Consider the following 13,392-nt stretch of genomic DNA (forward strand, 5'->3'; position numbering starts at 1 on the left):
GCGCCGCAGTTCTTGCGCGGCGGTGGCATGTGGCGGCGGTGGCGGTGGCGTGATCACTCTCAGGACTTCGGCGGCGGCGCGAGCGGAGTGACCAAGAACAGGCAGCGGCGGCGGCGGCGCACAGGCCTAACTGGAGGCATGACCAGATTAGCTCTATTCGTTAGAGACTGCGACATGGCGGAGCGCGTATTCATTGATAAACCACCCAAAAAGTGAAGCGCTCCCACCCTTTGACCATTTTGTAGCATGTTTCTGACTTCTCTGTAATACGTATATTAGAACGTAAGTCTCAAATACGACGTAAGTGTCAAATAGATCACAATCTACATGAATCAGCACATCACGACAAGGAATGAGAATAAGATGACACATGCACTCGCACATAAATGAAACGAGGACAATTCAAGTATTTACGTCTGGCTGTCCCGTGCTGCCAGTCCCATACCGCCAGTTCCCCACAGGGTGGGTGCTCTCCTAAGCGACTATGTACTTCGTTCTGGAATTGATAAACTGAACATTTTCCCACCACAGGGCTTGAAGTGTATCCAAACGTAGCACCGTTTCTGGCAGTGGCGGAGACGTGGCTTAAGAAACGTCCTAAAGCAAAACGTCACAGTAGGGCGTCTACCGCACTCGGCGTCCTTGCTTGCAAAAAAAAAGAAAGAGAAAAGTCAGTTTCACCGCAAGGGCGAAGCAATGAATGCGACAGCAACAAATTGTAATGTTATACGAAGTGGGGCTGGCAGCTAACTGTTTTGTATCCGATCTCGCGTAACTAAAAAACGCTGGGGTAAGAGAATACAGCCGCTCCAGGGAGAGATTTCCTCCGCATAGTCACTTCGCGTTGAGAGCGCAGCACGTAGAGAGGTACAGGAGCCGCCCGCTGGGATGGCTGTCGAGATAGCGCGCGCGCCAGCGATGGCGACCGCCGCCCTTAGATTTAAAGTTCAAAGTGGTTGCTCGAACAACAACCCCCCCCCCCTCCCGTCCGAACGAGTGCACTCTCCGAGCGATGGAGGGTGCATGCGTCTTTACATGCTCGTTAAAGACGGGCGGGGTGTTTCCTGTCTGCTACGACGGCAGGCCTCCCGAGCGGGGCGATGTTATCGCATGCATCCTCCGAGCGATGGAAATAGGCCGGCTCGTATCATCTCTGCTTCGGCCGCGTTCGTCGCCCCCGCGCATCATATGTTATACCCGCGGTCGAACATATGATGCGCGGGGGCATCTTATCAATTTGGACTTCATACGGGAGGGACATGACGGCGACGACGACGGCAACGGCGACTGCAAAAGCCCGTCGAGACTGTCCATATAACTGATATCGCAATAATAAGAAAGAGAACTCACAGGGCCCGCTATGCGTTCGTCTAGGACATAGTCTCGAACACGCGGCCCGCGGATCTGTGCGTAGCGGCCAAGTCCGCATATGGCTGTCTCCGTCGCGTATTTTTTTCTTCATATGTGGTGTATCTTCATGACCTACACAAATGTCAACGCTCTCTGTGAGTGTTTTTTTTCCTGTGGCACACCATTCGTTCACCATGTCTTAAAACACAACCGTGAAACAAAAACGATATTTCAGAATCAGCTTTTTTTCCTGTGGCACACCGTTCGTTCACCATGTCTTAAAACACAACCGTGAAACAAAAACGATATTTCAGAATCAGCTTTTCTTCCTGTGGCACACCATTCGTTCACCATGTCTTAAAACACAACCGTGAAACAAAAACAATATTTCAGAATCAGCTTTTTTTCCTGTGTGGCACACCATCGTTCACCATGTCTTATAAAACACAACCGTGAAACAAAAACAATATTTCAGAATCAGCTTTTTTTTCCTGTGGCACACCATTCGTTCACCATGTCTTAAAACACAACCGTTGAAACAAAAACGATATTTCAGAATCAGCTTTTTTTTTCTGTGGCACACCATTTCGTTCACCATGTCTTAAAACACAACCGTGAAACAAAAACGATATTTCAGAATCAGCTTTTTTTTCCTGTGGCACACCATTCGTTCACCATGTCTTAAAACACAACCGTGAAACAAAAACGATATTTCAGAATCAGCTTTTTTTCCTGTGGCACACCATTCGTTCACCATGTCTTAAAACACAACCGTGAAACAAAAACGATATTTCAGAATCAGCTTTTTTTCCTGTGGCACACCATTCGTTCACCATGTCTTAAAACACAACCGTGAAACAAAAACGATATTTCAGAATCAGCTTTTTTTTCTGTGGCACACCATTCGTTCACCATGTCTTAAAACACAACCGTGAAACAAAAACAATATTTCAGAATCAGCTTTTTTTCCTGTGGCACACCATTCGTTCACCATGTCTTAAAACAACCACCGTGAAACAAAAACGAATATTTCAGAATCAGCTTTTTTTCCTGTGGCACACCATTCGTTCACCATTGTCTTAAACACAACCGTGAAACAAAACGATATTCAGAATCAGCTTTTTTTTCCTGTGGGCACACCATTTCGTTCACCATGTCTTAAAACACAACCGTGAAACAAAACGATATTTCAGAATCAGCTTTTTTTTCTGCGGCCACACCATTCGTTCACCATGTCTTTAAACACAACCGTGAAACAAAAACGATATTTCAGAATCAGCTTTTTTTTATGTGGCACACCATTCGTTCACCATGTCTTAAAACACAACCTGAAACAAAAACGATATTTCAGAATCAGCTTTTTTTCCTGTGGCACACCATTCGTTCACCATGTCTTAAAACACAACCGTGAAACAAAACGATATTTCAGAATCAGCTTTTTTTTCCTGTGGCACACCATTCGTTCACCATGTCTTAAAACACAACCGTGAAACAAAAACGATATTTCAGAATCAGCTTTTCTTCCTGTGGCACACCATTCGTTCCACCATGTCTTAAAAGACAACCATGAAACAAAACGATATTTCAGAATCAGCTTTTTTCTCCTGTGGCACACCATTCGTTCACCATGTCTTAAAACACAACCGTGAAACAAAAACGATATTTCAGAATCAGCTTTTTCTCCTGTGGCACACCATTCGTTCACCATGTCTAAAACACAACCATGAAACAAAAACGATATTTCAGAATCAGCTTTTTTTCCTGTGGCACACTCATTCGTTCACCATGTCTTAAAACACAACCGTGAAACAAAAACGATATTTCAGAATCAGCTTTTTTTTTCTGTGGCACACCATTCGTTCACCATGTCTTTAAAACACAACCGTGAAACAAAAACAATATTTCAGAATCAGCTTTTTTTTCTGTGGCACACCATTCGTTCACCATGTCTTAAAACACAACCGTGAAACCAAAAACGATATTTCAGAATCAGCTTTTCTTCCCTGTGGCACACCATTCGTTCACCATGTCTTTAAAACAACAACCATGAAACAAAAACGATATTTCAGAATCAGCTTTTTTTTCCTGTGGCACACCATTCGTTCACCATGTCGTAAAAACACAACCGTGAAACAAAAAAGATATTTCAGAATCAGCTTTTTTTTCTGTGGCACACCATTCGTTCACCATGTCTTAAAACACAACCGTGAAACAAAACAATATTTCAGAATCAGCTTTTTTCCTGTGGCACACCATTCGTTCACCATGTCTTAAAACACAACCGTGAAACAAAAACGATATTTCAGAATCAGCTTTTCTTTCCTGTGGCACACCTTCGTTCACCATGTCTTAAAACACACCCATGAAACAAAAACGATATTTCAGAATCAGCTTTTTTTCCTGTGGCACACCATTCGTTCACCATGTCTTAAAACACAACCGTGAAACAAAAACGATATTCAGAATCAGCTTTTTTTCTGTGGGCACACCATTCGTTCACCCTGTCTTAAAACACAACCGTGAAACAAAAACGATATTTCAGAATCAGCTTTTCTTCCTGTGGCACACCATTCGTTCACCATGTCTTAAAACACAACCGTGAAACAAAAACGATTATTTCAGAATCAGCTTTTTTTTTCTGTGGCACACCATTCGTTCACCATGTCTTAAAACCCAACCGTGAAACAAAAACAATATTTCAGAATCCAGCTTTTTTTCCTGTGGCACACCATTCGTTCACCATGTCTTAAAACACAACCGTGAAACAAAAACGATATTTCAGAATCAGCTTTTTTTCCTGTGGCACACCATTCGTTCACCATGTCTTAAACACAACCGTGAACAAAAACGATATTTCAGAATCAGCTTTTCTTCCTGTGGCACACCATTCGTCACCATGTCTTAAACACAACCATGAAACAAAAACGATATTCAGAATCAGCTTTTTTTCCTGTGGCACACCATTCGTCACCATTGTCTTAAAACACAACCGTGAAACAAAAACGACTATTTCAGAATCAGCTTTTTTTTTCTGTGGCACACCATTCGTTCACCATGTCTTAAAACAACACGTGAAACAAAAACAATATTCAGAATCAGCTTTTTTCCTGTGGCACACCATTCGTTCACCATGTCTTAAACACAACCGTGAAACAAAAACGCTATTTCAGAATCAGCTTTTCTTCCTGTGGCACACCATTCGTTCACCATGTCTTAAAACACAACCATGAAAACAAAAACTATATTTCAGAATCAGCTTTTTTCCTGTGGCACACCATTCGTTCACCATGTCTTAAAACACAAACCGTGAAACAAAACGATATTCAGAATCAGCTTTTTTTCTGTGGCACACCATTCGTTCACAATGTCTTAAAACACAACCGTGAAACAAAAACAATATTTCAGAATCAGCTTTTTTTCCTGTGGCACACCATTCGTTCACCATGTCTTAAAACACAACCGTGAAACAAAAACGATATTTCAGAATCAGCTTTTCTTCCTGTGGCACACCATTCGTTCACCATGTCTTAAAACACAACCATGAAACAAAAACGATATTTCAGAATCAAGCTTTTTTTCCTGTGGCACACCATTCGTTCACCATGTCTTAAAACACAACCGTGAAACAAAAACGATATTCAGAATCAGCTTTTTTTTCTGTGGCACACCATTCGTTCACCATGTCTTAAAACACAACCGTGAAACAAAAACGATATTTCAGAATCAGCTTTTCTTCCTGTGGCACACCATTCGTTCACCATGTCTTAAAACACAACCATGAAACAAAAACGATATTTCAGAATCAGCTTTTTTTCCTGTGGCACACCATTCGTTCACCATGTCTTAAAACACAACCGTGAAACAAAAACAATATTTCAGAATCAGCTTTTTTTCCTGTGGCACACCATTCGTTCACCATGTCTTAAAACACAACCGTGAAACAAAAACAATATTTCAGAATCAGCTTTTTTTCCTGTGGCACACCATTCGTTCACCATGTGTTAAAACACAACCGTGAAACAAAAACGATATTTCAGAATCAGCCTCCAGTTTTCAGTCATTCTGGAGATCATTATAGAAGTGTTTCTGGAAACGTGATGTCAAATCGCCTTGAGAGGTGACCCACACATAGAGTACGAGAAAGGCCTTCTGTCAAATGGCAACCTTACCTAAAAGTTTGGTCAGGTAGCAGTTACACGCGTAAGGGGCCGGTTACATCAATAATAGATAATGGAGCGCACGTGGCATAGCCCCCTCTGGAGAAGCATCGTGCCGCTGTCCTCTCGTACGACTTGAGCCACCTTTCGGCATCCTCGCATGATGTTCCCAAAAAGATCGGCGGCTCTTTTGGCTGCTGCATCACGATCGCATTCGGTGGCACCGCGGCTGTCATCGTTGCCGTAGTCGTGGTTATGGCCTTGGTCTTCTGGGTCTTATCAGGTAGAGGCCCGTACTCTGGTGGCAGACCATGTTGCCTGCATCTCGCCGGCTGGTCGTGGTTGGCGTGGATGCCTTGTTCGAGGGTTGGGCTAGGTTCATGGCCTGATGGGGGCGTCCGGGACATGAACGAACGGCGGCTCCGAACGGTGACGGGGCCGAAGGCTGCAACAAGGCTTGGAAATACGTAACTTTTTATTTTGCGAACTTATACCCTGCAAATAAGAACTCAAAGTACCAGGAATTCATGCTGTATGCTGATAGCAGTGAGAACAGTCGTCGGCCGTCGAATAATCTGCCAAGCGATAAAGTGTGTCGGCTTTTATATGTGTGCCATTGAAGATTCCAGCGTTATCGCTGGTGGCCGCGTAAGTTCCACAATGAACTCTATTCTTCGCGTTGTGCGCGTTATCTCGAAGGATCTAAAATAATCTGGAAGGTTCCCAGTCATTCGGGTGCAGTTTGTCCAAGGTAGTAGTTCAAGGTGTGATGGGCTGGTTACAGAAAAACATATATTTGGAATCAGCGAATCGTGAATCGCGCGTAAAGATGACATCAACAAGCTCATAATCAACACTGGTACCCGACATGCACTTCTTCAAAACGTCGTCAATTAAGGAGAGAAGCGGCACGGTGTGCGCTTACTAGTAATGGGTTACCGACGAATGCGTTCATGCATGCACTACCACACTGCGCTTCAGCAACATGGGAGGCAGAGGTTCGTAGCTTGAGCCGCAAGCGCGTGCGTCTTTCTGGCCTCTCTCTCGCTCCACCAAGGCACGACATTTGCCCGTCGAAATCGCGTCCTTTTTGCAACGCGTATTGCAGCAGTTTTGTTAGTCGGTGCTCTCGCAATCGAAGCAGTCGGCGGCGGAGAAACCCCGTTAGTGCACGTGGAACTTGCACTAATCCGATCAGACGGCGCAGGTTAACACGAAGCGAAAGACAAAGAACGTAAGTGCGTGTAGGTTCCCTCGGCGACGCCAGCGCGGCAAGTGTTCCTCGCGGGTATCGAGACGCGTTAACCATTACCTCCGATATCACGGGCAATCTCGGAGTAAGCGCTAGTAAATGTCGATCGTGACGCATTACTTCTTTTTACCTCTCACAGACGGCGGCACCGCCCCGCTCCGCCTACCTACACCGCGAACAGAGAGCACCGTGCGAGAGAGAATGTGTGTGAAAGATATAAGGCGCGTTCGTGGAGTGTCCGTCATCTACCAAGTTGGCTTAGTAAATAGATACCGGTTTTGACAGATGGCCATTAATAATTAGTCGCGTTGAACAGTCATTGTAACAAAGTTTAACGCCTTCCAGCAGAACAGAGCCAACATTTGCATGTTGCAGAAGGGAAAACAGAAAGGAATGACTAACACGGTCAAAAGCTTTGGCAAGGTCTACCTGTAGCATAGCAAGCTGTCCTTGACAACTGTAGCAATACTGAAGAAGTGTTCGAGCGATGTGAATATTTGTTTGTATGGAGCGACCCCTAATTCCACATGTCTGATGAGAACCAATAAGTATTGACATCACAAACTGTAACCGATTTGAGCAAGGCTGCCCAATGTCCCCACTGCTGTTCGCACTTTATCTTGAACCGCTATGCCTGAGCATAATACGATCGAATAGTATTCGCGGCTTCAATATATTAGGCAATGAAGTTAAGGTATTGGCTTATGCAGATGACGTAGCTTTCTTTTGCTCAGACAAACGAAGTATTGAGAATGTGGTATCTACAATAAGTAAATTCGGCATTGTATCAGGTGCTCGTTTAAACACATCTAAAAGTTTAGGATTATGGTTTGGATCATGGGGTAGTACGCCGGAGAAGTTCGCAGGAATTAATTGGACTCGTATTCCACCAAAGTACCTCGGTGTGCCGCTAGATGCGTACAGATTCAGCGCACGATACTGGAAAGAACGTGTTCCTAAGCTTGAACGACAGGCCCAGACTTACGTTCCACATCGGCTTTCCATCTTTGGGAGAGCTAAAGCTTGCAATACATTTTTAGCCACAAAGCTATACTATGTATTGCAACTTATTCATTGCGCTCGATCTTACATACAGCGCTTTCATCGGACTTTCGCAACTTTCGTGTGGTCTTCGACGTTTGAACCAATGAGACGGGATAGCCTATTCAGGCCAGTTAAGGAGGGAGGGCTGGGTTTAGTTCATTATATCTATGGCAATTGTTTCACGGTTCTACTTTTTTCGCGACAGTTCGCATCCCATTATTCGATCATTCTTGCAGATTACGTTTGTTAATGCTTTACCCTGACTTGATTGTTTCCTCAGATTTCTCTGTACGCCCGTGTTTGTGGGGATTTATGCAGGAAGTTTTCATCGCTGTACGGTTTCTCAAGGTCCGGTTTTCCATAGAATATCTATACACAGTATCACGCAAGCGACTCTACAAGGATTTGTTATCCATGCTTTTTCCACCTCCACTTTACCGCTCATTATATTCTCACCTTCCAGGACATGATGTACTAAAACGAGTTCGGAAAATGCATCTTTCTCCTGATACAAAAACCTTCTTTTACAAACTCCATACTGATACACTGCCGGTGAAATCATGGTTGCAGAGGAAAGGTATTTTTTGTTTCTTCAGTTAACTGTCGTATCTTGCGATGTACCAGAGACAGTAGAACACTGTTTTATAGCTGCAAAGATGCCAATTCTATTTTGGGACATCCTTCAACGAACTGTTCAAAAATATTTAACATTAACTCGCATACTATACGTTACCTTCTCCCAACGTCTCTTGATGAAGTGCCCTTTGACATGTTTTTCCTTATGGGACTGCACAGTCTGTGGAAAACGCGCATGCAAGACCGTAATGCAGAACTAACCCACTGCTTCAAGTATGCATTTCATGCGTATGGCTCTCCATCTAAACGACATTTACGAAGAACTTGACATCACACCAGACTGGCACCCCATCTTGATGAGATGTTCATCCTTACCAGCCTCCACGTGTAACAAGCTTTGAAGAGTGACTTTTCCTGCTTCTCTGGACTTGCACAGTATATATGCATGTAAGCTTTTGAATGCTTGTGCAGTGCTTGTGCGATTATTGTCGCTAAGTGAATGCATCACTACGTCATAGCGTTTGTGATAATTTCAAATACGCATTATAATAAATACCATGAAAGAAAAAAAAAAAAAAAACCAAGTTGGCTTAGTCGGTTGCGCTTCAGGCGCTTGCCGTCGCGGCCGCTAAGTCGTGGGTTCGATTCGCAGCGCCGGATCGTTTTCTTAGTTTTTTCTTTCTTACCCGTTGGCGTACATTATATCAACGTCATAACCGTGACGGAAGTACTTGGTGGACCCCGGCATAAAACACTTTCGTGTTAAAGTAGAAAAAGGGGCGCGTGTGGCAATACTGTCAAAGTGGTAGGCGCCGCGCAGCGGTAGCTATGACGTCTGCTTCACCAGAGGATCTTCTTCTTTATCTCATTTGATTGCGATATGAAACGTATGTGCACTATCGGCGGATTTTTTCGCGAGGCCAGCGTCGTCTTGCTCCGTAGAAATTTGAATACAAGGGATATTGAAAAAGTAAGGGCCGCTTGCTAATATATAACATTTATACGCGAGAATAAAGTTTCATTTGTGTAGCTCCATCTGTTAATTCTTCGCGAAGGTATTGAAGGTATTGCTCTGACTAAGTAGTCACCTGCTTGTCGGAGAATGCAAATGACAATGCCAGCGAAAATCGTGGCTCCCGCCTGTTGTAACGTGTGAGCTGTAATTCAGTTGTTGCATGCGGAAGAATCATCATCTTTTCAAATTTATGCGGAGTTGTGCCAAGCTTATGGACCTGAAGTGATGAGTGAATGAAAGGTCAGAAAATGGGGCCGAGACTGCACAAATGGCCGCCAAATGTGCACGACGAAGAGCGGAGTGGAAAGTCCAGAATCCAGATCATTGAAACTATTCAACAAGTGGACCGGGAATTGCGATTAGATCGACGACTGAGTGTTAGCGGTTTGTGGGATGAATTTCCTCTTCTCAGTGGCATTACAACTTGCACAGTTGTAACTTAGAAGTTCGGATATCACAAAGTGTGTGCAAGGGGGGTAATAAAAATTCTTACCGACCAACTCTAACAGCAAGGAATTCCCACCCGGCGAACTTCTATGCAGAGGCACTAAAGAAACTGGAGCAGCGGTAAGAAAAGTGTCTAGATGTTAGCGGTGATTATGTAAAAAGGTGAAGTAGTTTTGTGCTAAACTAAACCAGCCAATAAAAGCATTTGCTAACGAACATTTATTTTTTTTTTCGGATCAAACGGCCCTTACATATTGATAACCCTCGTAGATAACCTCGCCGCGCTTGTATGTTCTGCGCGCTAGTAAATGCGTGCGAGCGCTGGGGAGGAGCGCGGCTGAAGCAGAAAGAAATTCACGCATATCCACGAAGTGAATGATAATGAGTGGGCGAAGCAGTGGGGATCATTCGGTAACCATGAATCTCCCGTGACATTGCCCACTCGCGCATGTAAATGAGTGACAACGCGTGTGTATAGTTATATACAATATGTTTATTGGTCATAATTCGTATGTTGTGATGAGTTGTGGATTCCGTTTTGCCTTCATTATTACTGCTTTGTGTTCCGTGAAATGTAAAGCCAATGGTTCTTCGATCGCATCTAGCCTGAAGTTAGCAAATACGAGGTGTATGCACGTTCCCCTGTTGGTTTTTGTTTGTTTGCAGTCGTACGAAATGCATCGTGTATCGTGAATGATGAAGAGTGGGCGAATGTACGTCCTAAGGTCCATATATAATGTCTACGTTGTAGTCGCCGACTAGCATAAAGGGTTTGTGCTTGTAGGAGCTTCATATTGTTCTGTCACAATTATGATTGATATTAGTGTAGTGTTCAACCTTTTCTGTGTCTCACATATGTTACCCGAGCCTTGCCCCATATAGTAATGTAAATTGAGTGACATAAAGTGACATAAAGAGTCGGCGACAAAGCTTTGTCCTAAGGTCCATAATGTCTACGTTGAAGTCGCTGACTAGTATAAAAGGTTTGTGCTTGTAGGTGTTTCATATTGTGTCGTCACAATTATGATTGTTGTTCGTCTATTGTGAAACTTTTTTTTATTCACATACACATATATGTTTCGACTATAGCAACGGTCTTCTAACCAACATGACAGCGGACAGTGGGCGTCGACGACAAAGATAGGTCCTAAGGTCCATAATGTCTACGTTGAAATCGCCGACTAGTATAAAGGGTTTGTACTTCTAGGTCTTTTATATTGTTCTGTCACAATTATAATTGATGTTGTGTTGGTTAAACCTTTTAGGGGACTCCATTCAAACCAGAGCGCGCGCCGGGAGCGAGTGTGAAAACCAGAGCTACGCTATACGCGGGGGGTCCAAGGCTCGGCCCTAAGGTGCTTCGCCCCTAAAAGGAAAAGTGCCGGCCATCCTTGTCGCACGGAGCGCACATGCGCTTACATGGCGCCGCGTGCGAGGCCCGGAGGCCATAGCTTGTAATGCAAAGAGGGAACGCCCCGCGTAGGAGCGTCAAGAAGGGCCGTATGGGAGAGCTAGTGTGGACTACGTCGCTCGAACACTAACTACGAACTTTGCTCATAAAGGCACGCTCGCGAGCGCTCGCGCGCGCGCTGTCTCGACACACAATTGGAGAAAGCTCGTAAAGATGCTGTGCTCTCAACGCTTTCTCAAACACAGCAGCTTAATACTCCCCGGGTTGCGCATATATCACTACTACTAAGCTGCTGAGCTCCAACCTCGGAAGCTTGGATCACGGAGCGCGCAGGAGCAGTCACAAGTGCCCAAGGTATCCTGGCCGCCTGACCAACAGTGGACTCTCGCACGCTGAAGTTCAGCCCCATGTATATGCCGCTAAATAAATGTTTCTCTTCCTCCTCCTTCCTCTTTGCGTTTAAGGAGCGAGATCACGAAAAACGCTATGGTACCTGAAGCGGCCGTATATCCTGAAGCCAGCGTTTTGTTGAGTTACGTGAGATCAAAAGAGTCATGGGCCAGCCTTACCATAACATTCTAATTTGTGGGTATGTCATTCACTGCTTCTCCCTTGCGGCGAAACTGTGATTCCTTTTGATAGCACTGGTTTCAGAATTTCGCAAAGACGAAGTGGGAGGCTTTTACTTTTTTAATAATGCGGAGGCTGCACTGACGAAGTGACCATGCAGCTCGAGCTCCTCGTGGTCTGTGTTGCACTTTGCATCACGTAAACGAAGTTTTCTTTTTTTTTCACGTAAACTTTGTCTTTTTAGTGGTTACGTGACGCCAAAAAAGACGAGTTGGCCGCGCATCTCACGCGGTTACCCCCGAAGCACGCTAGTGGTTCATAGTGATTCATGCGATTTCTTGAATCATGAATAGCAGTTTGCCGCGATTTCTCAAGAAAAACGTTTATAACAGCTGCATCTTATTTGTACTTACCTACGTGGCAGAAACATGGAGGCTCATGAGAAGAAGTTTGAGAGGATGACGCGGCCGCTGCAAGCACAGTGTTGAGTTGATGGACGAAACATAGGAAAGGCCTTTGTTGTGCAGTGGGCGTAGCCAGGCAGACGATGATGATTATAGGATGTTTTGTTCCTCACTACGGCTTTTCATAGACGATCCTTTTCATGGGGCATTTCTGGCTTTTCCGCAAGAAAACCCCTTCCAAAGTATAACTATTTGTTGAGGATTCTCTGGCAAGATCTCAAGGATTCAGACTCGCACTTATCAATTCGATTCACGTGTTGGTGAAATTTCGTTGACGTAGTACTTCACAATTAACGATTGGCCTCTGTTATAACATATAGAGAATGTGGTAGATCAGTATTCACTTGACGTCTAGCTGACTGATGTACTCAATGAATGACGTTTATTTTTCCCGCAGTCTGTGCGCCTATGCATTCGCTGCTGTTTGTGCAAAAAATAGCCAGACTTATCAGCTTGCATCGTGGCCATATTGCTGTCAGCTATTATTTCACAACAAGCGTGGCTGTTAAATCTCTTGCTACACGACAAATTGAATCCATCAGATTTGAACGATGAAACACTTGTTTCAGAGCAATGCTGGCCGCCGATGTGGAACCCATGCAAGTACTACTGCTGGTGCATCAAACAGAAGGCTGGCTTTTGTGGCTACGGGACTAGTAACTGCTCTTGTTAATAAGTACTGCTGCAAGTGCATCAAAGCAAAAACGTCCACTGCACCTTCCGTATTAGTCAGTGCACGTGTTAATAAAAATGGCTGTTTTGCCTAAAGATGAGACACAGAAAGTGATACGAACACCTAATATTGCTCCCGACCAACTCAGACGTGTTCTATTCATATGCGCCGGCGATATGTTAGCTTTCCGAGGGAGACATTTTTTGCTGCTCAGCAGGAGTCTAACTTTGATAGTGTACAAGATAATTTCGTCGGAAAACCAGAGGCCTTAAGGACTGGCCACATCCATCCTACCGCATAAAATCGACAAGAAAGATTGAGGCAGATCTTACGCATTGTGACAATCAATTTCACGCGAAGCAGTGAGCGAGTAGCTCCTCGTGCAGCATATTTTTGACATTGAGCCATTTCTTGCGAGGAGGTCAACGTCTTT

This window comes from Rhipicephalus sanguineus, chromosome 3 (assembly GCF_013339695.2).
Source record: "Rhipicephalus sanguineus isolate Rsan-2018 chromosome 3, BIME_Rsan_1.4, whole genome shotgun sequence".
Classification (NCBI taxonomy): Eukaryota; Metazoa; Arthropoda; class Arachnida; order Ixodida; family Ixodidae; genus Rhipicephalus; species Rhipicephalus sanguineus.